At 41.5% G+C, this 23,792-nt stretch overlaps 1 long non-coding RNA gene across 3 annotated transcripts; it reads left to right on the forward strand.

Annotated features, from left to right (window-relative positions):
* The first annotated feature begins 25 nt into the window (after window positions 1-25).
* Window positions 26-22,534, forward strand: LOC111096289. 3 transcript variants are annotated; one of them, XR_005360863.1, is made up of 3 exons: window positions 26-105; window positions 16,033-16,264; window positions 22,357-22,534. It is a non-coding gene; the product is annotated as an uncharacterized LOC111096289 (long non-coding RNA). The 3 variants fall into 3 exon arrangements; XR_005360862.1 differs by lacking the exon at window positions 26-105 and adding an exon at window positions 14,834-14,899; XR_005360861.1 differs by lacking the exon at window positions 26-105 and adding an exon at window positions 14,859-14,996.
* Window positions 22,535-23,792: the final 1,258 nt, after the last annotated feature.

Genomic DNA, 23,792 nt, shown 5'->3' on the forward strand with positions numbered 1-23,792 from the left:
AAATGTAAACAATAGACTAAAATAGCTTTGTAGGAACTTTAGGAGCAGTCAAGGATCTGCAGCAACCAACAAATGTCCAAACATTAAAAATCCATACTCAAAATGGTAAGAAATTTTATGTTGTTTTTGCTTACCCTTGCCCCATCCCCTCTCTGGTGTTGTGTGAAATAGGAGGAAGCCATCCAATTCCTAGCCTCTCCCTTGGGACAGAGGAAAAGACTGGAATTTGTTTCAATATTCTGGCTTATCATGACTGGTTTCTGCTTTATCCAACTTGGAGCTCAGATAAGAATGGTGCCATACAGGATGGCTGGGTGGCTCAGCGGTTGAGCATCTGCCTTTGGCTCAGGACATGATGCCAGAGTTCCGGGATCGAGTCCCACATTGGGATCCCTGTGGGGAACCTGCTTCTCCCTCTGCCTTTGTCTCTGCCTCTCTCTCTCTCTGTGTGTGTCTCTCATGAATAAATAAATAAAATCTTTAAAAAATCATATCTTTATTTTAAAAAAAGATTGGTGCCATGGTTTGAGTATCAGGTTGGAGGTATCTAAAAGCAGTGGCAGATGCCACAGTGAGTGGAAACTGTAGACCGTGGCCACCTTGGGGGAAGACTACAGACAGAAGAAGAACAATAAAACATCTAGAGCCCCAAGACGAGGTAGGTGTGAGACTTTTAAAGAAATTAAAACATGCAAAAGCAGCAACATATTTGGGAAAGTTGAGGAAAAAAGCATGTGCACAGGCCTAGGAAGGACACATGCCCAAGACCTTAAGTTTTCATATTGGTCAGATTACTGAAGGCCTTTCTTTGCAAGGATCCAGCTGCAAAGACAGAGTCTGGCTGCATTTTTTTTCAAATATCCAATATTCAACAACAGATCACAAGGCCATGTTCCCCTTTAGAAGGAACAAAATGAATTTCCAGAAACTGACCCTAAAGAGACACAGGTTTCCATTACTAGACAAAGACTTCATTCTTTTTAAAAGATTTTATTTACTTATTTGACAGAGAGAGAGAGAGAAAGACATAGGCAGAAGGAGAAGCAGGCTCCATGCAGGGAGCCTGAGGTGAGACTCGATCCCAGGTCCCTGGCAGGTGCTAAACCACTGAGCCACCCAGGCTGCCCACCATGGCCTCTAGTCTCCTGGAGTCATTAATAGGGCAAACGTTAGGCTGATCTCAGTAAAGGGTGGGAGTGCACACCCTACGGGGCATCTGGGAGAAGCCGTTCGGTCAGGCAGGCAGCTCTGGTCGGAGGTGTCTGCGCCCTGCTGCCTTCGAGAGGCTCAGCCCCAGGAGCGCGATTCCAGCAGAGTGGACACAACCCAGGATCCTGCACTCCCCCCAGGACAGGCGGAGATGGGGAGGGCACAAGACAGTGAGGACTCTTCTGCCGCTGGGCACCCCCAAGCTGTGCAGATCAGGGCCCCTGCCAACCTGGGAGCATCTAGGCCAGTGCAGACTGTGAGACTGCATTACTTACTGCGGGGAGCTGACTCCAGAGCTGGAGACCTGGCGCCACCAGTGTGGTTGTTCCTCCTTGTGTCACCGTGTGCCTGGGAGAGGCGGGGCCACCAGGGAGCAGGGGCCTCATGGGGTAAACAGCTCCCACTGAGCCCCACACGTGGTGAGGGGGCGCATCACACCAGGTACACACACCTGAGCATCAGCACAGCAGACCCTCCCCCAGAAGAACTGCTGGAAGAACAGGGAAGAGCAAGATCTTGACCAAGCTGCGGGATTTATAGTATACAGAACTAAAGGGTGCTCCTCCTATACTTTTCCTTCCTTTTTCCAGTACAACTCATTTTTATATCAGACTGTAAATTTCCAATATTTTTTTCTCTTTTCCCACCTTAACTACAATATTTTACCACCTCTTCATTTTTAAGTTTCTGTCTTTTTGACTTTCATATTTCTACAATTACAGATCCTAGATATATTTTCCACTTCTAGATTCCCTTCAACATACTCAATTTAATTTTGGGAGATACACAAGATTTGTTTTTTTTGGGTTGTTTTGTGTTTTTTTTGTTTTCACTGCCTCATTTTGTTCTACAATTATGGAAGTTAATACCTTCTAAAACATGACCAGAATGCACCCAGAACCAAGTGGTATACAGTGCTGGTTCATTCTGTGAGATTCCCTTTTTTCTAAGATTTTATTTATTTATTCATGAGAGACACAGAGAGAGAAAGAGGCAGAGACACAGGCAGAGGGAGAAGCAGGCTCCAAGCAGGGATCCCAATGTGGGACTCCATCCCAGAATTCCAGGATAACGCCCTGGGCCAAAGGCAGGCACTAAACTACTGAGCCACCCAGGGATCCCCTGTGAGATTCCTCATTCCCATTCTGCCCCCCTCTTTAATCTCATTGATGTTTTGATGTTCAATGGTGGGGGTCCCTACAACTATTCCTGGTTTAAATAAATTTGGGACTGAGAATCTTCTAACATACAAAACTTAATACACTCAGGACCAAGAGGATCATGCTCTAGGACCCCTCAAGTAGACTACATTCTCCCTCCACTACAACTTAATTACCACCACCATTTCCCAGTTACCCACCCTTTTTTTTCCTCCTTTTTTTTCTTTTTTCTTTCTGTTCTCTCTTTTGTTTTTTTTCCCTCTTCTTTGTTTTTCCTTTTCTTTTTCTCTTCTTCTTTGGGAGTTTTGGCCTTTTATTTTTTACAACTTTGTTTTAAAATTTGTTTTCCACTCTAGTGATCCTCTTGTTTTATTTCGTCCCAATCATTGTTTTCATTTTTGGGTCTCTGACTATGTCAGAATCATATAGGGTGAAATTTACTTAGGTCATGGTTTATAATTTTGACTCAGCCCACTCATACACCACTCCTTGCTGAGCAAAATGACTAGAAGGAAGAATTCACCACAAAAGAAAGAAGCAGAAACAGTACTACTGTCACAGAATTATAGAATATGGATTACAATTCAATGTCAGAAAGCCAAATCAGAAGCACAATTATAAAGCTACTGGTGGTTCTGGAAAAAAGCATAAAGTATTCTAGAGACTTCATGACTGCATGATTTGGATCTAATCAGGCTGAAATTAAAAATCAATGAAAAGAGATGCAATCCAAACTGGAGGTCCTAACCACAAGGGTTAATGAGGTGGAAGAAAGAGTGAGTGGCATAGAAGACAAGTTGATTGCAAGGAAGGAAGCTGAGGAAAAAAGAGACAAACAATTATAAGACACCATGAGGAATGTTTAAGGGAAATAAATGAAGCCTCAGAAGGAAAAATCTATGTATAATTGGGGTTCCAGAAAACGCAGAGAGGGACAGAGGAACAGAGTATATTTGAACAATCATAGCTGAGAATTTCCCTAATTTGGTGAGGGAAACAGGCATTCAGATTCAGGAATAGAGAGGAATCCCCCCCAGAATCAATAAAAACCATTTAACACCTCGACATTTTATAGTGAAACTTGCAAATTCCAAAGAAAAAGAAAAAATCCTTAAAGCAATAAGAGAAAAGAGATTCCTAACTTATATGGGGAGAAATATTAGATTAACAGCAGACCTCTCCACAGAGACCTGGCAGGCCAGAAAGGGCTGGCAGGATATATTCAGGGTCCTAAATGAGAAGAACATGCAGCCAAGAATACTTTATCCAGCAAGGCTCTCATTCAGAATAGAAGGAGAGATAAAGAGCTTCCAAAATAGGCAGAAACTGAAAGAATATGTGACCACCAAACTGGAGCTCCAAGAAATATTAAGGGGAGACTCTGTAAAAGAAAGAGGAAGTCCAAGGAAACAACCCACAAAAACAGGGACTGGATAGGTATCATGATGAGACTCAATTCATATCTTTCAATAGTAACTCTGAATGTGAATGGGCTAAATGATCCCATCAAAAGATGCAGGGATTCAGACTGGATAAAAAAAAAACAAGATCCATCTATTTGCTGTCTACAGGAGACTCATTTTAGATCTAGGGGCATCTCCAGCCTGAAAATGAAAGGTTGGAGAAACATTTACCATTCAAATGGTCCTAAAAAAAAAAACTGGCATAACAATCCTCGTATCAGATAAATTAACGTTTATGTCAAAGACTGTGGTAAGACATGAAGAGGGACACTATATCATACTTCAAGGGTCTATCCAACAAGAAGACCTAACAATCATGAATATTTATGTCCCTAATGTGGTGACTGCCAAGTATATCAATCAATTAATAACCAAAATAAAGACATACCTACATAATAATACACTAATAGGAGGAGAGTTCAACATGGCACTTTCAGCAAATGACAGATTTCCTCACCACAACATCACTAAAGAAACCAGAGCCTTAAATGATACACAGGACCAAATGGATTTCATAGATATATACAGAACTTTACATCTGAAAACAGCTGAATACACATTCTTCTCAAGTGCACATGGAACTTTCTTCAGAATAGACCACATACTGGGTCACAAATCAGGTCTCAAGTGATACCAAAAGATTGGGATTATGCCCTGCATATCTTCAGACCACAAAGCTTTGAAACTAGAACTCAATCACAAGAGAAAAATTGGAAGAAACTCAAACACGTGGGGGTAAAAGAGCATCCTGCTAAAAGATGAATGGGATCAACCAGTAAATTAGAGTAGAATTTAAAAGATTCATGGAAATTAATGAAAATGAGGGTACAGCAGTTCAAAATCCTTGGGATACAGCAAAAGCAGTACTGAGAAGGAAACACATCACAATACAATCCTCCCTCAAAAAAATGGAAAAAACTCAAATACACAAGCTAACTCACACCTAAAGAAAATGGAGAAAGAACAGCAAATAAAACCTACACCAGAAGAAAGGAGAGTTAATAAAGATTGGAGCAGAACTCAATGAAATAGAGACCAGAAGAACTGTAGAAAAGAACAACAAAACTAGGAGTTGGTTTTTTGAAAGAAACTTTTGCACAGCAAAAGAAACAGTCAACAAAACTCAAAGACAAACTACAGAATGGGTGAAGATATTTGCAAATGACATATTAGATAAAGGGCTAGTATCCAAGATCTATAAAGAACTTATGAAAATCAACAGCAAAGAAACAAACAATCCAATCATGAAGTGGGCAACAGACCTGACCAGAAATCTCACAGAGGAAGACATAGACATGGCCAACATGCACATGAGAAAATGCTCCGCATCACTTGCCATCAGGGAAATACAAATCAAAACCACAATGAGATACCACCTCACACCAGTGAGAATGGGGAAAGTTAACAAGGCAGGAAACAATAAATGTTGGAAAGGATGTGGAGAAAGAGGAACCCTCTTACACTGTTGGTGGGAGTGTGAACTGGTGCAGCCATTCTGGAAAACTGTGTGGAGGTTCCTCAAAGAGTTAAAAATAGACCTGCCCTACGACCCAGCAATTGCCCTGCTGGGGATTTACCCAAAAGATACAGATGCAGTGAAATGCCAGGACACCTGCTCCCCAATGTTTATAGCAGCGATGTCCAAACTGTGGAAGGAGCCTCGGTGTCCATCGAAAGATGAATGGATAAAGATGATGTGGTCTATGTATACAATGGAATATAACTCAGCCATTAGAAATGACAAATACCCACCATTTGTTTCTATGTGTATGGAACTGGAGATGATAATACCTTATGCTGAGTGAAATAAGTCAATCAGAGAAGGACAAACATTATATGGTCTCATTCATTTGGGGTATATAAAAAATAGTGAAAGGGAATAAACGGGAAAGGAGAAAAAATGAGTGGGAAATAGCAGAAAGGGAGACAGAACATGAAAGACTCCTAACTCTGGGAAACGAACTAGGGGTGGTAGAAAGGGAGGTGGGCGGGGGTGGGGGTGACTGGGTGATGGGCACTGAGAGGGGCACTTGATGTTATGCTATATGTTGGCAAATTGAACCCCAAATTAAAAATATGTAAAAAAAACCATTAGCCAGCCTTATTAAAAAGAAAAGACTCAAATTAATAAAGTCATGAATGAAAGAGGAGACATCACAACCAATACTAAGGAAATACAAAAGATTTTAAAAGCGTATTGTGAGCAGCAGCTCTATGCCAATAAATTAGGCAATCTAGAAGAAATGGACACATTTCTGGAAAATTACAAATTATCAAAACTGAAACAGGAAGAAATAAAAAACCTGAACAGGCCAATAACCAGGGAGGAAATTGAAGCTGTCATCAAAATCCTCCCAAGACACAAAAGTCCAGGGCCAGATGGCTTTCCCGGGGAATTCTATCAGACGTTTAAAGCAGAAACAATGCTTATTCTACTAAAGCTGTTCTGAAAGAAAGGGAAAGAATACTTCCAAACTCATTTTATGAGGCCAGCATCATCTTAATTCCAAAACCAAAGACCCCACCAAAATGGAGAATTATAGACCAATATCCCTGATAAACAGAGATGCAAAAATTCTCAACAAGATACTAGCCAATAGGATCCAACAGTACATAAAGAAGATTATTCACTATGACCAAGTGGGATTTATCCCCGGGATGCAAGGCTGGTTCAACACTTATAAAACAATCAATGTGATAGGTCATATCAACAAGAGAAAAAACAAGAACCATATAATCCTCTCAATAGATGAAGAGGAATCATTTGAAAAATACAGCATCCATTCCTGATCAAAACTCTTCAGAGTGTAGGGATAGAGGGACCATTTCTCAGCATCTTAAAAGCCATCTATGAAAAGCCCACAGCAAATATCATTCTCAATGGGTAAACACTGAGAACCTTTCTCTTAAGATCAGGAACACGATAGGGATGTCCAGTCTCACCACTGCTATTCAACATAGTACTAGAAGTCCTGGCCTCAGCAATCAGGCAACAAAAAGAAAAAGAAATGAAAGGCATTCAAAATGGCAAATAAGTCAAACTCTCCCTCTTCACAGATTATATGATACTGTACATAGAAACCCCAATAGACTCTATCCCTAGATTGTTGGAATTCATACAACAATTGGGAAATGTGGCAGGATACAAAATCAATGCCCAGAAGTCAGTGGCATTTCAATACACTAAGAGTGAAGAAAAAGAAATTAAGGAGTCAATCCCATTTTCGACTGCACCCAAAAGCATAAGATACCTAGGAATAAACCTAACCAAAGAGTTAAATGATCTGTACCCTAAAAACTCTAGAACACCCCTGAAAGAAATTGAAGGAGACACAAAGAGATGGAAAGACATTCCATGCTCATGGATTGGAAGAATTAATATTGTGAAAATGTCTATGCTACCCAGGGCAATTTACACATTCAATGCAATCCCTATCAAAACACCATGGGCCTTCTTCACAGAGTTGGAACAAATCATCTTAAGATTTCTGTGGAATCAGAAAAGACCCCGAATACCCAGAGGAACATTGAAAAAGAAAACCAGAGCCAGGGACATCACAATGACAGATTTCAAGTTGTACTACAAAACTGTGATCATCAAGACAGTGTGATACTGGCACAAAAACAGACACACAGATCAATGGAACAGAATAGAGAACCCAGAAATGAGTCCTCAGCTGTATGGTCAACTAATATTCGACGAAGCGGGAAAGAGTATCCACTGGGAAAAAGACAGTCTCTTCAATAAATGGTGCTGGGAAAATTGGACAGTCACATGCAGAAGAATAAAACTAGGCCATTCTCTTACACCATACACAAAGATAAACTCAAAACAGATGAAAGATCTAAATGTGAGACAAGAATCCATCAAAATCCTAGAGTAGAACATAAGCAACTCCCTTTTTGAACTTGGGCACAGCAACTTCTTGCAAGATACATCTATGAAGGCAAGGGAAACCTAAGCAAAAATGAATTATTGGGACTTAAGATAAAAAGCTTCTGCACAGCAAAGGAAACAGTCAAAAAAACTAAAAGACAGCCTACAGAATGGGAGAAGATATTTGCAAATGACCAATGAAGACATAGACATGGCCAACAAATACATGAGAAAATGCTCTACATCACTTGCCATCAAGGACATAAAAATCAAATCCACAATGAGATACCACGTCAAACCAGTGAGAATGGGCAAAATTAACAAGACAGGCAAAAAATGTTGGAGAGGATGTGGACTGCACTGTTGGTGGGAATGTGAACTGCTATAGGCGCTGTGGAAAACTCTGGAGTTTCCTCAAAATGCTAAAAATAGATCTACCGTATGACCCAGCAATTGCACTACTGGGGATTTACCCCAAAGATCCAGATGCAGTGAAAAACTGAGACACCAGCACCCCGATGTTTATAGCAGCAATGTCCACAATAGTCAAACTGTGGAAGGAGCCTTGGTGTCCATCGAAAGATGAATGGATAAAGAAGATGTGGTCTATGTATACAGTGGAATATTACTCAGCCATTAAAAACAAGGAATACCCACCATTTGCTTCAACGTGGATGGAACTGGAATATATTGTGCTGAGTGAAGTAAGTCAATCGGAGGAGGACAATCATTATATGGTTTCATTTATTTGGGGAACATAAAGGATGGTGTACGGGATTGGAGGGAAAGGGAGAGAAAATGAGTGGGAAATATCAGAGAGGATAACAGAACATGAGAGACTCCTAACTCTGGGAAACGAACAAGGGGTAGTGGAAGGGGAGGTGGGCAGGGGGATGGGGTGTCTGGGTGTTGGGCACTAAGGGGGGCACTTAATGGGTGATCAATGAGTGTTATACTATATTTTGGCAAATCGAACTCCAATTTAAAAAAATACAAAAAAAAAAAAAAGATTCCTGCAACAGAGCTCTGATTTCATAAGTCTTTGAACTGAAACAGCTATTTATTTTATGAAACAACATATTTAGGGGATATTGGAGTTACACAGTCAAACTTGGTTCCACTGCCTACAGGCTGAGGGATCGTGGCCTCTGTTTATGTCTCTGAACCTGAAAACACACCAGTAATATCTACCACCTAGCTTCCCATGGGATTAGTGAGATAATCTATATAAATTATGTTGCCAGCAGTTGTGTCTAATATACAAAAAGAGCTCAATAAATATTGAAGTGCTCTCGAACTCCCAGCAAATTCTGAAGCCAAACCCCTCCAGTTAGATACCTTTTTTAAAAAGCATTTTAAAAAAAAATGAAAGCCATTCACTTTATATAATATGAACCAACTTCTGCATTGCAGAATTTTCTTTCAAGTATTAACTTTCTGGGTCTTTCTTACTCCCCTCTGTAACCTCCTCCACAGCCTACCACATTAAATAGATCGGCTTCTATATGCCTTCTATGTGCTAGCATATCACATATGTATTCTCATTTATTCTTCTCATTCAATATCACCATCCTCATTTTGTATTGTGGAAGTGAAGTGTCGACCAAATTACCTAGATAACTTTCAAATCATCCTGAAAACCTACGAATTTGGCCTGAGATTTGAAGAGAGAACAGCTGGAACGCTACAGTGAGAAGAGTTCGCACTTCTATGAAGGTAGGAAGATGGAAAAAAATAGAAATAAAAAAGCATCCAAAGGGGAGGGGCCCCCACCAGGAGCCTGGCTAAGGCCGCAGGGCGAGTGCCTCCAGGACAGGAAAGCCCAGGCCCGGAGAAGCAGGAGCTTCACCAATCTTCCTGGAGGGAAAGGCGCTCGCAGGAGCACGGGCAGGACCCCAGGATGGGCAGTGATGCCCTCAGGCTCCCAGGGTCACTAACAGAGCACCTGCGCTCCAGGGAGAGCGGCGCCACACCCCGCCATCGAGCTCCCTAAGGGTCTGCAGCGCTGCCCGGCTGGACCCGGGAGCAGCTGGGAGGCAGCTCTGGCGGTGGCCCCGGGAGGAGGGGGCTGCGCAGCCCGGGAGAGTGATTCCAGCAGCGCAGGCCCTGGAGCCAAGGGCACCGCGGAACACAGCCGAGGATCCGGCGCTACCCCCCAGGACAGGCAGAGGCCCGGGGGACACTGGACAGCGAGGACGCTCCTGCCACCGGGCACCCCTGAGCTGTGCAGATCAGCGCCCCCCCGCCCCCGGAGCATCCAGATCCCTGCAGACTGGGAGCTGCAGTAGTGACTGCAGGAGCTGAATCCAGGGCTGGAGTGCTGGCCGCTGCCACTGTTGTTGTTCCTCCTCGTGTCACCTTGTGCCTGGGACTGAGCAGGGCCGCCAGCGAGCAGGGGCCTCACAGGATAAACAGCTCCCACTGAGCCGTGCACCTGGCAGGGGGGTGGGGCAGCTCCCCCAGATGCACTCACCTGAGAGCACAGCAGGCCCCTCCCCCAGAAGGCCAGCTGGAAGGACAGGGGAAGAGCAAATTATTGACCAAGCAGCGCTGGAAAGTGCCAGGGGAAGTCGAGGGATTTACAGTATATAGAATCAGAGGATACTCCCCCTTGTTTTTTGGTTTCTGTTTGTCCCCGCCCCCCCCCCCCGATTTTTTTCGTTTTTCTCTCTTTTTCTCCTTTTTCCAGTACAACTTGCTGTTGGCCACTCTGCACCGAAGAAAATGACTAGAAGGAAAAACTCACCACAAAAGAATCAGAAACAGTCCTCTCTCCCACAGAGTTACAAAATTTGGATTACAATTCAATGTCAGAAAGCCAGTTCAGAAGCACAATTATAAAGCTACTGGTGGCTCTAGGAAAAAGCATAAAGGATTCAAGAGACTTCATGATTGCAGAATTTAGATCTAATCAGGTTGAAATTAAAAATCAATGAAATGAGATGCAATCCAAACTGGAGGTCCTAACGACGAAGGTTAATGACGTAGAAGAATGAGTGAGGGACAAGAACAACTTGTCATAGAAGACAAGTTGATTGCAAGGAAGGAAGCTGAGGAAAAAAGGACAAACCATTAAAAGATCATGAGGATAGGTTAAAGGAAATAAATGACAGCCTCAGAAGGAAAAATCTACATTTCATTGGGGTTCCAGAGGGCGCCAAAAGGGACAGAGGCCCAGAAAGTGTATTTGAACAAATCATAGCTGAGAACTTCCCTAACTTGGGAAGGGAAACAGGCATCCAGATCCAGGAGATAGAGAAATACCCCCACTAAAATCAATAAAAACCGCTCAACACCTCGACATTTAATAGTGAAACTTGCAAATTCCAAAGATAAAGAGAACATCCTTAAAGCAGCAAGAGACAAGAGATCCCTAACATTTATGGGGAGAAGTATTAGGTTAACAGCAGACCTGTCCACAGAGACCTGGCAGGCCAGAAAGGGCTGGCAGGATATATTTAGGGTCCTAAATGAGAAGAACCTGCAGCAAAGAATACTTTATCCAGCAAGGCTCTCATTCAGAATAGAAGGAGAGATAAAGAGCTTCCAAGATAGGCAGAAGCTGAAAGACTATGTGACCACCAAACCAGCTCTGCAAGAAATATGAAGGGGGACTCTGTAAAAGAAAGAGGAAGCCCAAAGAAATAATACACAAAAACAGAGACTGAAAAGGTATCATGATGACACTCAATTCACATCTTTCAATAGTAACTCTGAACGTGAATGGGCTTAATGACCCCATCAAAGGCGCAGGGTTTCAGAGTGGATAAAAAAGCAAGACCCATCTATTTGCTGTCTACAAGAGACTCATTTTAGATGTAAGTACACCTGCAGCCTGAAAATAAGAGGTTGGAGAACCATTTACCATTCAAATGGTCCTCAAAGGAAAGCAGGGGTAGCCATCCTTATATCAGATAAAATAAAGTTTATCCCAAACACTGTAGTAAGAGATGAAGAGAGACACTATATCATACTTATAGGATCTATCCAACAAGAGGACCTAACAATAATGAATATTTATGCCCCTAATGTGGTGACTGCCAAGTATTTCAATGAATTAATAACCAAAGTTAAGACATACTTAGACAATAATACACTTATTTTTTTAAATTTTTATTTATTTATGATAGTCACAGAGAGAGAAAGAGAGGCAGAGACACAGGCAGAGGGAGAAGCAGGCTCCATGCACCAGGAGCCCGATGTGGGACTCGATCCCGGGTCTCCAGGATCACGCCCTGAGCCAAAGGCAGGTGCCAAACCGCTGCGCCACCCAGGGATCCCCAATAATACACTTATACTTGGAGACTTGAACACAACGCTTTCTACAATCGATAGATATTCTAAGCACAACATCTCCAAAGAAACGAGAGCTTTAAATGATACACTGGACCAGATGGATTTCACAGATATTTACAGAACTTTACATCCAAATGCAACTGAATACACATTCTTCTTAAGTGCACATGGAACTTTCTCCAGAATAGACCACATACTGGGTCACAAATCAGGTCTTAACCGATACCAAAAGATTTGGATCGTACCCTGCATATTTTCAGACCAGAATGCTTTGAAACTAGAACTAAACCATAAGAAGTTTGGAAGGATTTAAAACACATGGAGGTTAAGGACCATCCTGCTAAAAGATGAAAGGGGTCTATCATAAATAAATAAGTAAATAAATAAATAAATATTTAAAAGATGAAAGGGGCAACCAGGAAATTACTGAAGAATTAAAAAGATTCATGGAAACTAATGAGAATGAAGATACAACTGTTCAAAATCTTTGGGATACAGCAAAAGCAGTCCTGAGGGGATACATCACAAAACAAGTATCTATCAAAAAACTGGAAAGAACTCAAATACAAAAGCTAACCTTGCAGGAACTGGAGAAAAAAAAACAAATAGATCCTACACCCAGTAGAAGAAGAGAGTTAATAAAGATTCGAGCAGAACTCAATGAAATAGAGACGAGAATAACTGTGGAACAGATCAACAAAACCAGGAGTTGGTTCTTTGAAAGATTAATAAGTTAGATAAACCATTAGCCAGCCTTAATAAAAAGAAGAGAGAAAAACTCAAATTAATAAAATCATGAATGAGAAAGGAGAGATCACCACCAATACCAAGGAAGTGAAGTGTCAAAAGAAGTTAACAGCCTTGCCCAAAGTCAACCAGTTTTTAAGTGACATTGTCAGAACTTGAAATTGAGCCTTTGGATTTTAAGTTCAGGGCTCTGTAAATATTTCACTGCCCTATGACAGATGGGTGCATTGACACACACACACACTCACACACCTCACCAAGAAGCTGTCATTTACCTCTGTCTTACCTAGTATTGTCTAGGAAACAGCTGGGCTTCATCTTGGAGTGGTATAGAAATGGGGACTTTATATATTCAGTTGTCTCTGATCAGGAAAGTTCCTAGGACTGTGCAAGCAAAAAGAACTGCCCATCTCTATGGAGGAGAACTTGGCACGAATTGGATGATCCTGAAGTGGGAGTAGATGCCCAGATAGAACAACACAGAAAACAATCACACCCCTCTATGGACAGACAGTTGGAAAAATAAACTATATGAAGTCATTCCAGTTCTTGTGGGATGGTATATGATGTGAATGAACAAATAAAGTGAAATGGAGGATTCTCACTAACTCTGGCTAACCTGCTTTCTTTCCCAGCCCCATACTTCCAATGTTCACATTTAAATGACAGCCAGTCAAGTGGCAGAATAGCCTAGTGGTTAAAGCCTGTGTTCTGGAAGCAGAAAGATCTGAGTTTAAGATTACAGTCTGCCACCTACAATCTTGTTGACTTTCACTCACCTCCTTTCTCTACCCTTGCTCCCTTACATGTTAAAATGAGAATGATAATAGTGACACCTGTTTCTTATGATTGTCTTGTTCACTACTGCATTCTTAGGATTAGATGGAATAATTCATGATGATCACATAACACAGTGCTTGGCCTGCATAATCAATATTGGCTGTTTTTATAAATTTGGGATTTGGGGAAGTCTGGGTGGCTCAGTAGGTTAAGCATCTGCCTTTGGCTCAGGGTGCTGGAATCAAGCTCCCTGCTTCTCCCTCTCTCCTGCTTGTGCTTATGTGTGCTCTCTCTCTCTCAAATAAAATAAAACCTTAAAAAATTGGGACTTTGAGAAACAATTTGGTGTACTAACAAAATTCAGGGTTTTTTGAATCCCCAGGTCTTGGGCTTAAATCCAGGCTCACCAACTTACAAAATGGCTTACAAACTATTTGCCTCTTCTAACAAAAAAAAAAAAGATTGTTAATAAGATTTGTTCCTTGAGACCTTTGAAAGAGTTGCACCAGATAAAGTCTGTACAGCACTTGGCTCATGCATGTAAGTGTTGAGTTGATATTGATGTTGCCTGTGAGTAAGTCTGGATTGCTGCATGAAGTGGCTTGTATTGTTAGTTTTCTACTAGAGGCATTTGGGGGTGTTTTTGGGGTATGGGGATATTTAGGACTCTGGCCCAACTTTCCCAGCACCTTTACACTCCCACCTCCCAATGAACCAGGGACAAAAGTACCTCTACTTGAAGTCACCACAAAGATTGCTGGAAACATCTAGAACATTCCCACTGGGGCTGAGGGGGAAGCCTCACTTCTGAGAGATAGATTGTCCTCCTCCCGGACAATTCATTCATGATCTGTTTTCAGCTCAAGACAGGCTTTTTGTGGAGAGGAGCGAGTGAGAAGGCAATGGTAGTTGACCAGCCATAGTAAGTAAAGATTAAACAGCCAAAGTGTCAAAGTATAAAAGACCCTGCTACTCAAGCAGAAGAGGCAGTCACTTTGGGGAGGGAAATGGGGATAGGTGGAAAAGTCTACAAGACACACTGTGGATCTCAGTGGATCTCCTGTATGGTACTGTAACACTGGTGCTGTGGGCAAAGAAGACCAACTCTGGGGAAGGCAGTCTGGATTCAGTCTAGCTTTCACCAGTTACCAGCTCTGTAACATTGAACAGGTTTCTTATCTCCTTGTGCCTTAGTTTGGTCATCTGTAACAACTGGTCTATGGTAAAGATGGTGGAATTCTCTGAAGATTCCATTCTCTTTTCATTTTCATGACTCTCTTTAGTTAGAATGAGGTCACTGAATTCCAGGTCTGGACAGTGAACACTAGGCAAACAAGTCATATCTGGTCTAAGGCATTTAAGATCAGGTGTGAGTCCTCGATCTCTCTTCCCCTGACTCAGTAGTCCTGGAAACTGTGTGGAGATAGTAACATCAAAATATGTCAGAGACCTGCATGTATGCAGGTGGGCTAAAGAAAATTATTTGTGAGACTAGTGCTATATAAGTGACCTTGGAACATGGTTAGTTGACATTAGCTGGCCTCACAGATCAGAATTGGCCCTTCTGGTGTGAAATGCAAAGAGCTATAAATTTTTCCTTGCATGTCTTCTGGCTCCAGGCTAGCCTTCCCCCACTCCCTGCCCACGAGAATGGAATCTGGAGGGGAGGGGAGGGGAGGCAAGTACACCTAGCCCAGTCTCCTTGAATATGTAAAGACATGATGATATAGAAATTCAGATTACTCCAAAGTGCCCATAGGCAAACAAATATTAAACTTCAGCCCCCATCATTTACCCTATAAATATGGCCATTATGGAGATGGTCTCTCAGAAGTCTCACCTGAAGGGAGAATGCTCTGCCCTGGCCTCTCAATCCAGATTCCACCCTGGATCTCTCCATGGGGCTTTCCAACCTAATGAGGTTGGATGTTTTAAGTACCTGATTTGATTTAACTTTGATATAACTTTGTCTTATTCTTTTTTTAAAAAAAGATTTAATTTGAGAGGAGAGAGAGAGAAAGAGAGAGAGAAAGAGAGAAAGGGAGGATCTGAAGCAGACTCTGCACTGAGCAGGGCCTGACACAGGGCAGGATCCCATAGCCCTGAGATCATGATCTGAGCTAAAAACAAGAGTTGGATACTCAGCCTACTGAGCCTCCTAGTTGCCTTGCGTTCATCTTATTCTCCTTTACTGCTTACTATTGCCTTCATCTATGCATAGATTTTCCCTTCTCTTTTTTTCTATTTCCATTCGATTTTTATTATATCAATAAAGCATTTTCCCCCTTTGAAACAGAGTAGGGCTGCTGTGAATCTTTCGTTTAGAACATCTGTAAGGCCCATTCTGCATTATAGCTGTCAGATACCATATTGTCTCATATCTCTGCACGGTTTGCTTGGATATCTTGATCTCCCAAACTAATTGTGGGATAGGCTCCTTATCCAGATCACAGCCTCAGGGGTGTCTGTTTCTATTAATCAAGGATCCTTTTCTTTTCAGAGTACCTAGACCATAGAGGGACATAGGAGATGGAATGACACCCATGAGCAGATAGAAAAGAATGGCCAGACAAACAACAACAACAACCATGACTGCATCCACAAGCTGGATCTTAGTTTCTGCAAATACTCCTGCTCTTCTGAGCCAATGCCCCCTTCCTGCTCACTCTTCCCCTCTATCCCTCCTTCTGTAGCGGACTGGATCTCTTGGAAGACTAAATGTTTAGTGAAAGGTAAATAACATTAAGAGGTTACTTCTTTCTTTTTTCCCAAAATTTGGCTGAGCTTTACATTTCTTTTTTTTATTCTATTTATTTTTTTATTGGAGTTCAATTTGCCAATATATAGCATAACACTCAGTGCTCATCCCATCAAGTGCTCCCCCTTAGTGCCCGTCACCCAGTCACCCCTACCCCCCGCCCACCTCCCCTTCCACCACCCCTAGTTCGTTTCCCAGAGTTAGGAGTCTCTCATGTTCTGTCTCCCTCTCTGATATTTCCCACTCATTTTTTCTCCTTTCCCCTTTATTCCCTTTCACTATTTTTTATATTCCCCAAATGAATGAGACCATATAATGTTTGTCCTTCTCTGTTGACTTATTTCACTCAGCATGATACCCTCCAGTTCCATCCACGTTGAAGCAAATGGTGGGTATTTGTCATTTCTAATAGCTGAGTAATATTCCATTGTATACATAGACCACATCTTCTTTATCCATTCATCTTTCGATGGACACCGAGGCTCGTTCCACAGTTTGGCTATTGTGGACATTGCTGCTAGAAACATCAGGGTGCAGGTGCCCCGACATTTCACTGCATCTGTATCTTTGGGGTAAATCCCCAGCAGTGCAATTGCTGGGTCATAGGGCAGGTCTATTTTTAACTCTTTGAGGACCCTCCACACAGTTTTCCAGAGTGGCTGCACCAGTTTACATTCCCACTAATAGTGCAAGAGGGTTCCCCTTTCTCCACATCCTCTCCAACATTTGTTGTTTCCTGCTTTGTTAATTTTCCCCTTTCTCACTGGTGTGAGGTGGTATCTCATTGTGGTTTTGATTTGTATTTCCCTGATGGCAAGTGATGCGGAGCATTTTCTCATGTGCTTGCTGGCCATGTCTATGTCTTCCTCTATGAGATTTCTGGTCATGTCTTTTGCCCATTTCATGATTGGAATGTTTGTTTTTTTGCTGTTGAGTTTCATAAGTTCTTTATATATCTTGGGTACTAGCCCTTTATCTGATAGGTAATTTGCAAATATCTTCTCCCATTCTGTAGGTTGTATTTGAGTTTTGTTGACTGTTTCTTTTGCTGTGCAAAAGCTTCTTATCTTGATGAAGTCTCAATAGTTCATTTTTGCTTTTGTTTTTCTTGCCTTCATGGATCTATCTTGCAAGAAGTTACTGTGGCCAAGTTCAAAAAGGGTGTTGCCTGTGTTCTCCTCTAGGATTTTGATGGAATCTTGTCTCACATTAAGAACATTCATCCATTTGGAATTTATCTTTGTGTATGGTGTAAGAGAATGGTCTAGTTTCATTCTTCTGCATGTGGCTGTCCAATTTTCCCATCACCATTTATTGAAGAGATTGTCCTTTTCCAGTGGATAGTCTCACCTGCTTTGTCGAATATTAGTTGACCATAAAGTTGAGGATCCATTTCGGGACTCTGGATTCTGTTCCATTGATCTATGTGTCTGTTTTTGTGCCAGCACCACACTGTCTTGATGACCACACTTTGTCATACAACCTGAAATCTGGCATTGTGATGCCCCCAGCTATGGTTTTCTTTTTTAATATTCCCCTGACTAGCCCATAGGATCCAACAATACGTTAAGAAGATTATTCACCACGACCAAGTGGGATTTATCCCCGGGATGCAAGGCTGGTTCAACACTCATAAAGCAATCATTGTGATTGATCATATCAGCAAGAGAAAAAAACAAGAACCATATGATCCTCTCAATAGATGCAGAGAAAGCATTTGACAAAATACAGCACCCATTCCTGATCAAAACTCTTCAGAGTGTAGGGATAGAGGGAACATTCCTCATCATCTTAAAAGCCATCTACAAAAATCCCACAGCAAATATCTTTCTCAATGAGGAAACACTGGAATCGTTTCCCCTAAGATCAGGAACAAGACAGGGATGTCCACTCTCACCACTGCTATTCAGCATATTACTAGAAGTCCTAGCCTCAACAATCAGACAACAAAAGGAAATAAAAGGCATTCATATTGGCAAAGAAGAATTCAAACTCTCCCTCTTTGCAGATGACATGATACTGTACATAGAAAACCCAAAAACTCCACCCCAAGATTGCTAGAACTCATACAGCAATTGGGCAGTGTGGCAGGATACAAAATCAATGCCCAGAAGTCAGTGGCATTTCTATACACTAACAATGAGACTGAAGAAAGAGAAATTAAGGAGTCAATCCCATTTACAATTGCACCCAAAAGTAGAAGATACCTAGAAATAACCTAACCAAAGTAGCAAAGGATCTATAACCTAAAAACTACAGAACACTTCTGGAAGAAATTGAGGAAAACACAAAGAGATGGAAAAATATTCCATGCTCATGGATTGGCAGAATTAATATTGTGAAAATGTCCATGTTACCCAGGGCAATTTACACATTTAATGCAATCCCTATCAAAATACCAAGGACTTTCTTCAGAGAGTTGGAACAAATTATCTTAAGATTTGTGTGAAATCAGTATATTCTTTAAGTAGGAAAAAAAAAATTTGGCTCCTTTCACCATGGATCCTCTTAGATACTTTCTTTTGGGTTATGATGACACTACTTGCCTTTTCTTTTAGGTTTCCAATCTGGTTCCATCTGGAATTTTGTCCTCTTCTTACTGTTTCTCAAACTTAGCCATACCTCACCTTCTTTTCTTTTCCCTTCTTTCATTCTTTCTTGCTTTGTTTCTTTCCTTCTTTTCCGCCCTCCCTTCCTTCTCTCCTTTCTTTTTTGTTATAACCATGCATGATTACCTCTATTGTTATTTATTCAATATTCTCTTTTACATGAATTTCCTTTAAATATTAAATAAACAGGAAAACCCCCCATAGCAATCCAAATGAAACTCTGTACCACTACTATAATTAAGTAATTATTTTACTTACTACAGGGAAGAAACTAAAAATGAATACAGTGAAAGCAAAAATTGTTTCTGTTATTAAACCCTGTTTCCAGTAGAGTACCCTGCCAAATATGTGAGACCAGCCTTGTTATCTTTTTGTTAAAAAAGGAAATTAAGGTTCCTCAGTTATTTATTGCTATGATAATATTGCATAACAAACAGTGTGCACATTTATTTAACACACAATTCCTTCTCACAAATCTCAGACTAGTGGCTCTTTCCACAGTAGACATAAAATCAAGACAAACACCATAAAGACATTTAAAACTTCTATTTGCATCATGTCTATTAACATTCTATTGGCCAAAGCAAGCCACAGACCAAGTGCAACTCAACAAACAGAGAACCATATTCCTCCCTGCATCAGATGTGTAAGGGGGAAGGGGTGAGTAGAGGATGAGTATTTGCTGGAAAACAAATCTATCATACCACAAAGGAGCAGAAGACATAGAAGTCACAAACTGAGACTTTCTAATTGACTTAATGGAAGAGAAATGGAAAGGGTGAGCTCACTCTGGTTTTGGACAAAATCAGGGTTCTTTTAGCAGAACCTGGTAAAAAAGCTGGTATAGAGGTGATTGTGGGGAAGGTCATTGAATGGGTGTATTAGTCTGCTAGGGCTGTGCAACAAAACTGTACACACTGGGTGTTTTAAACAACAGACATTTATTTTCTTATAGTTCTGGAGGCTGGAAGTCCAAGATTATGGTGCTGGCAGGGTTGGTATCCTCTTCGCTTGCAGATAACCATTCTCTTGCTGCCTCTTCACTTGGTCATCTGTCTCTGCATGCACCCCTGGTATTTTTCTGTGTGTCCTAATCTGTTCTCGTTTTAATGATGCCAGTCAGATTGGATGAGGATGCCACTCTAATAACCTCATTTTAACTTAATTTCCTCTTTAAACACCTTATCTCCAAATACAGTCACATTCTGAGGTACTGGAGGTTAGGGTGTCAACATATGAAATTTGGGGGACACAATTCAGGCCATAACAACAGGAGAAAAGCAATATTCACCACACTGGCTCAAGTCCTTCCTTCCTTGAAAGTTGCTTCTTTGATTATGTATCTTTTCTTTTGTTTCTTCCCCTTCCAATTAATGTTTATTGGACAGAGTAGACTGCGTTAGCTGTTATCATCTTTTTTATTTGTCATAATCCACAGCTAATTTTTCTTCCCTTATTTACTCATTGAAACTGTTGTTTCTTTGTTTCTGGAAACAAGTTCTCTAATGTTCTTGCTGTCAGATAAATGGATCCTTTTCAGTTCTCACTCTTGGTCATTCTGGGCAATGTCAATGAACTCTTTAATTGCTCTCTTCTTTCTGTTATCACATCCTGCCTTTTCTGAGTCTTCTCTCTCAATATTGTCCATGAGATCCTCTTTCTTCTCTTTAGATAGCCTTGTTCTCCAAGGACCTATCTTCAGTGAATAGTTCCTCTTGTTCTCTAGGAACTTTCTATTTCATTCTTTCTCTTTCTCTGGATAATTTCCTAAACTACATTTAAAATCATGACCTCTCCCTTGAGTTCAAAATTAAATATCCAACTGATTACTAAATACATACCAGCCCTGTATTAACATGACCATGACAGAATTCAATGTTCCCACCTCAAACCTGTTTCTCTCAGAAAGTATTATAATCACCTACTAATTGTAACTAATCAAAAACCTAGACATAATACTTAAGTGCCTCTTTTACCTTAACCCCACTTGCCTTATTTAGTCACTAAGTCACCAAGTTCCAAGAAGAAATTCTTCTAAGAATTTCTCAAATTTGGGGCACTTGGCTGGCTTCATCACAAGAGCATATGACTCTCGATCTTGGGGGAATGAGTTTGATCCCCATGTTAGGTATAAAGATTATGTAAATAAATAAATATTAAAGGGAAAAACAATTTCTCAAATTTACCTCTAATGTATTCACTTTTCAGCTACCAAGATAATAATTTAGAAATGCATTGTTGACTGAGCTCATTACCATCCAGATGAAGTCCAAACCATTTATGCATGTATTATAATGATCTTCCTTTTATCATTCAGAACTTGAACTTGATGTTGAAATACTGAGTGTACTTTCCCTAAGCTAAGTTCCTCCTTATATCTACAAATAATGGCAATAAGCCTAGGACACCTTATGCCATCAACACACACACACACACACACACACACACACACAAACAAACACACAGATTGGTTAGTCTGGGATCCCCCTAGAGCTAATAATTGCCCAGGGAAGTTATATACATCTCATATCGGACCGCTGGGACTTGGAAACCCTTACCTCTTTGTTCTTAGAGTTACTGGGATATCTTACAGGCTTTTATTAAATAAGAATAGGAAGGATGAGGTGGTCTATCTTTATCTCATCCTGAAAAAGACTATATTCAGTGATTTCATTATAGTCACAGGAAGCCAATCTTTGTGAAAAGGACTGGAGAAATATTATGATTACTTTATACAAGCTGTATAACCTTCCCATCATCAATCATTTATGAACCTAGAGAAGATAAGGAGACTGTGAGTGTGTGGTCAGTGGGAGACATGATTAAAAATGATAAATAGTACTGAAAATGTCAAAATGAGCAATTTGTTAGATTTTAAATTTTTGGAAGCTGTCAATTAAATGATGCTCCTCTAAATGTAGATAAATTCAGACAGAGAAAGACATAGTTTTGCTATTTGGTTAGCAGACTGTGTTTCTCTGCTAGGATGAACATAAAACTCTGGTGTCATCCAGAGCCCCATATACTACCCAGGAGAAGTATATCACAGGATGTACACAATTCTAGTGGGCATTTTAAGATGGCTTCAAGAGAAGTGCTTTGTCAGGGGCTGGAAGAGAAGGCAAGCAAGAGGAAAGGATACATAGGTGTTGTAGGCAAATGGGTCTAGATTTTGAACCTGTAAATGTCATTTACCAGCTACATGGCTTTGGGTAGTATCACTTAATGTCTCCAAGTCTTTGCGTTCTCTTCTGGAAAATGGAAAAAAATAATACTACCAGAATCAAGGGGTGACTATGAACATTAACCACCATATGTATTTGTTTGGCATAGTGCCTGACACTTGGTAAGGACTTGATAAGTGATTGATATTCTTAATACTGTTGTTGCTATTATTACAAAGTATTCTGACAGAGAAGAGCCTAGACCCTCAGAGATCCTTTGCTTTCTTCTCCAGCTCACTTGTACCTGCTAGGAAGGTTCATCCTCCATCCCTTCATTGGAAATGAAGCCCAAAGCCCTCAGGAACGGATTCTGTGATTCATCATTCAATGCCACTCCCCACTTCTTTACTTTCTCCAAACACAATCCCCATGCTCTTGACTTAAAAATGATTTTATTACTGTCAGGTTTAATCCGATTGGTAGTGAAATGAAATAGGCCAAGCAAACGTTGGTTGAGGCAAGCTATTAATGGGACGCGCTCTTGGGGGAGGTTCTGTGGCCCACAGGGGAGGGAGAGAGCGGGGAGTCGTGGGCCAGGGAATTCATACCCAAAGGGAGTACATGTGAGCTTTTAAGGGGGAGGGGTAAGGGGTTGTGTCTGTATGGGGTGATAACTGCTTATGCCCTTATATGGGGTTTGGGTAAGGTGTGGTTCAGGTTTCTTGCATAGGTCCTGTCTCCACCTGATGATGTGTCCTTGGGCGGTCTGCTGGTGGTGGGAAAGTTCTGAGGGGAGGGTAACAAGATGGAGGGTCTGCCGCCATTTTGTTGGTGCCTTCTGATCTCCCTTGATCCCACCGGTCCAACATTCCAATCCTTTTGTGGTTATAGGGCATTGGTTCAGATCTGGCTACTTCCTGCTGAGTAGGGGGCATCCTGGGGTCCCTCAGAAGTGGGCAAGTGGGAGTACGGGTGTAGGAGGAGTTGATTGACAGATACTCGAGACATTTCTCAAACTCGTTCCTGGATAAATCGGAGAACACAAGGGGCCACTGTTAATAATATGCTGATGATTAGGAATGGGCTTAGGAGGGGGAGGAGCCATGCAGTTAGTGGGGTCTGCCACCATTGGGGTGTAGTTGGACCGCCCCGGTGGTACCGGGTTTGAGAGACTCACGAACTTTGGCAAGGGTGTGGAGATTGGCCTCAATTACACCTGTTTCACTGATGTAGTAACAGCATTCTTCGTTGAGAAACATGCAGGTTCCTGCCCTTGTCTGTGGTGAGGAGGTCCAAGGCTGTCAGTTTTGGAGCTCAACTTGAGCCACTGATGTTACCTGGTGTTGTAGGGAAGCCGGAGACTCTGCCGAGGCCTCGATGGCCATTTGAAGCCTTTCAGATAGGTCCCTGGTGGAATATACAGAGTGGAGTAAGGCCCTCGTCCCCAGTCCGTGGCCACCAGGGTTTAGGCCAGGGAGACCCCGATAACTAGTGGGAAAAAGACCACTCGTTTCTGCTTTTGGGGGCCCTGGCAAGGAGGGCTAATTCTGCCTGACTATAGATAGTTAATCATGGAACCAAGGAGACAGGCAAACAGAGAGAGGCAGAGGTATTGAGAGACTTAGAAAGGGTGCCATTGCACCTAAGCAACTGCCAATAGGGGCGTGATGAGAGGTAACATTTGAAAGGGTGACATTGCAGAGGGAAGAGTTAGGGGTGGAATAACAGA

This window comes from Canis lupus, chromosome 6, assembly GCF_011100685.1.
Source record: "Canis lupus familiaris isolate Mischka breed German Shepherd chromosome 6, alternate assembly UU_Cfam_GSD_1.0, whole genome shotgun sequence".
Taxonomy (NCBI): domain Eukaryota; kingdom Metazoa; phylum Chordata; class Mammalia; order Carnivora; family Canidae; genus Canis; species Canis lupus.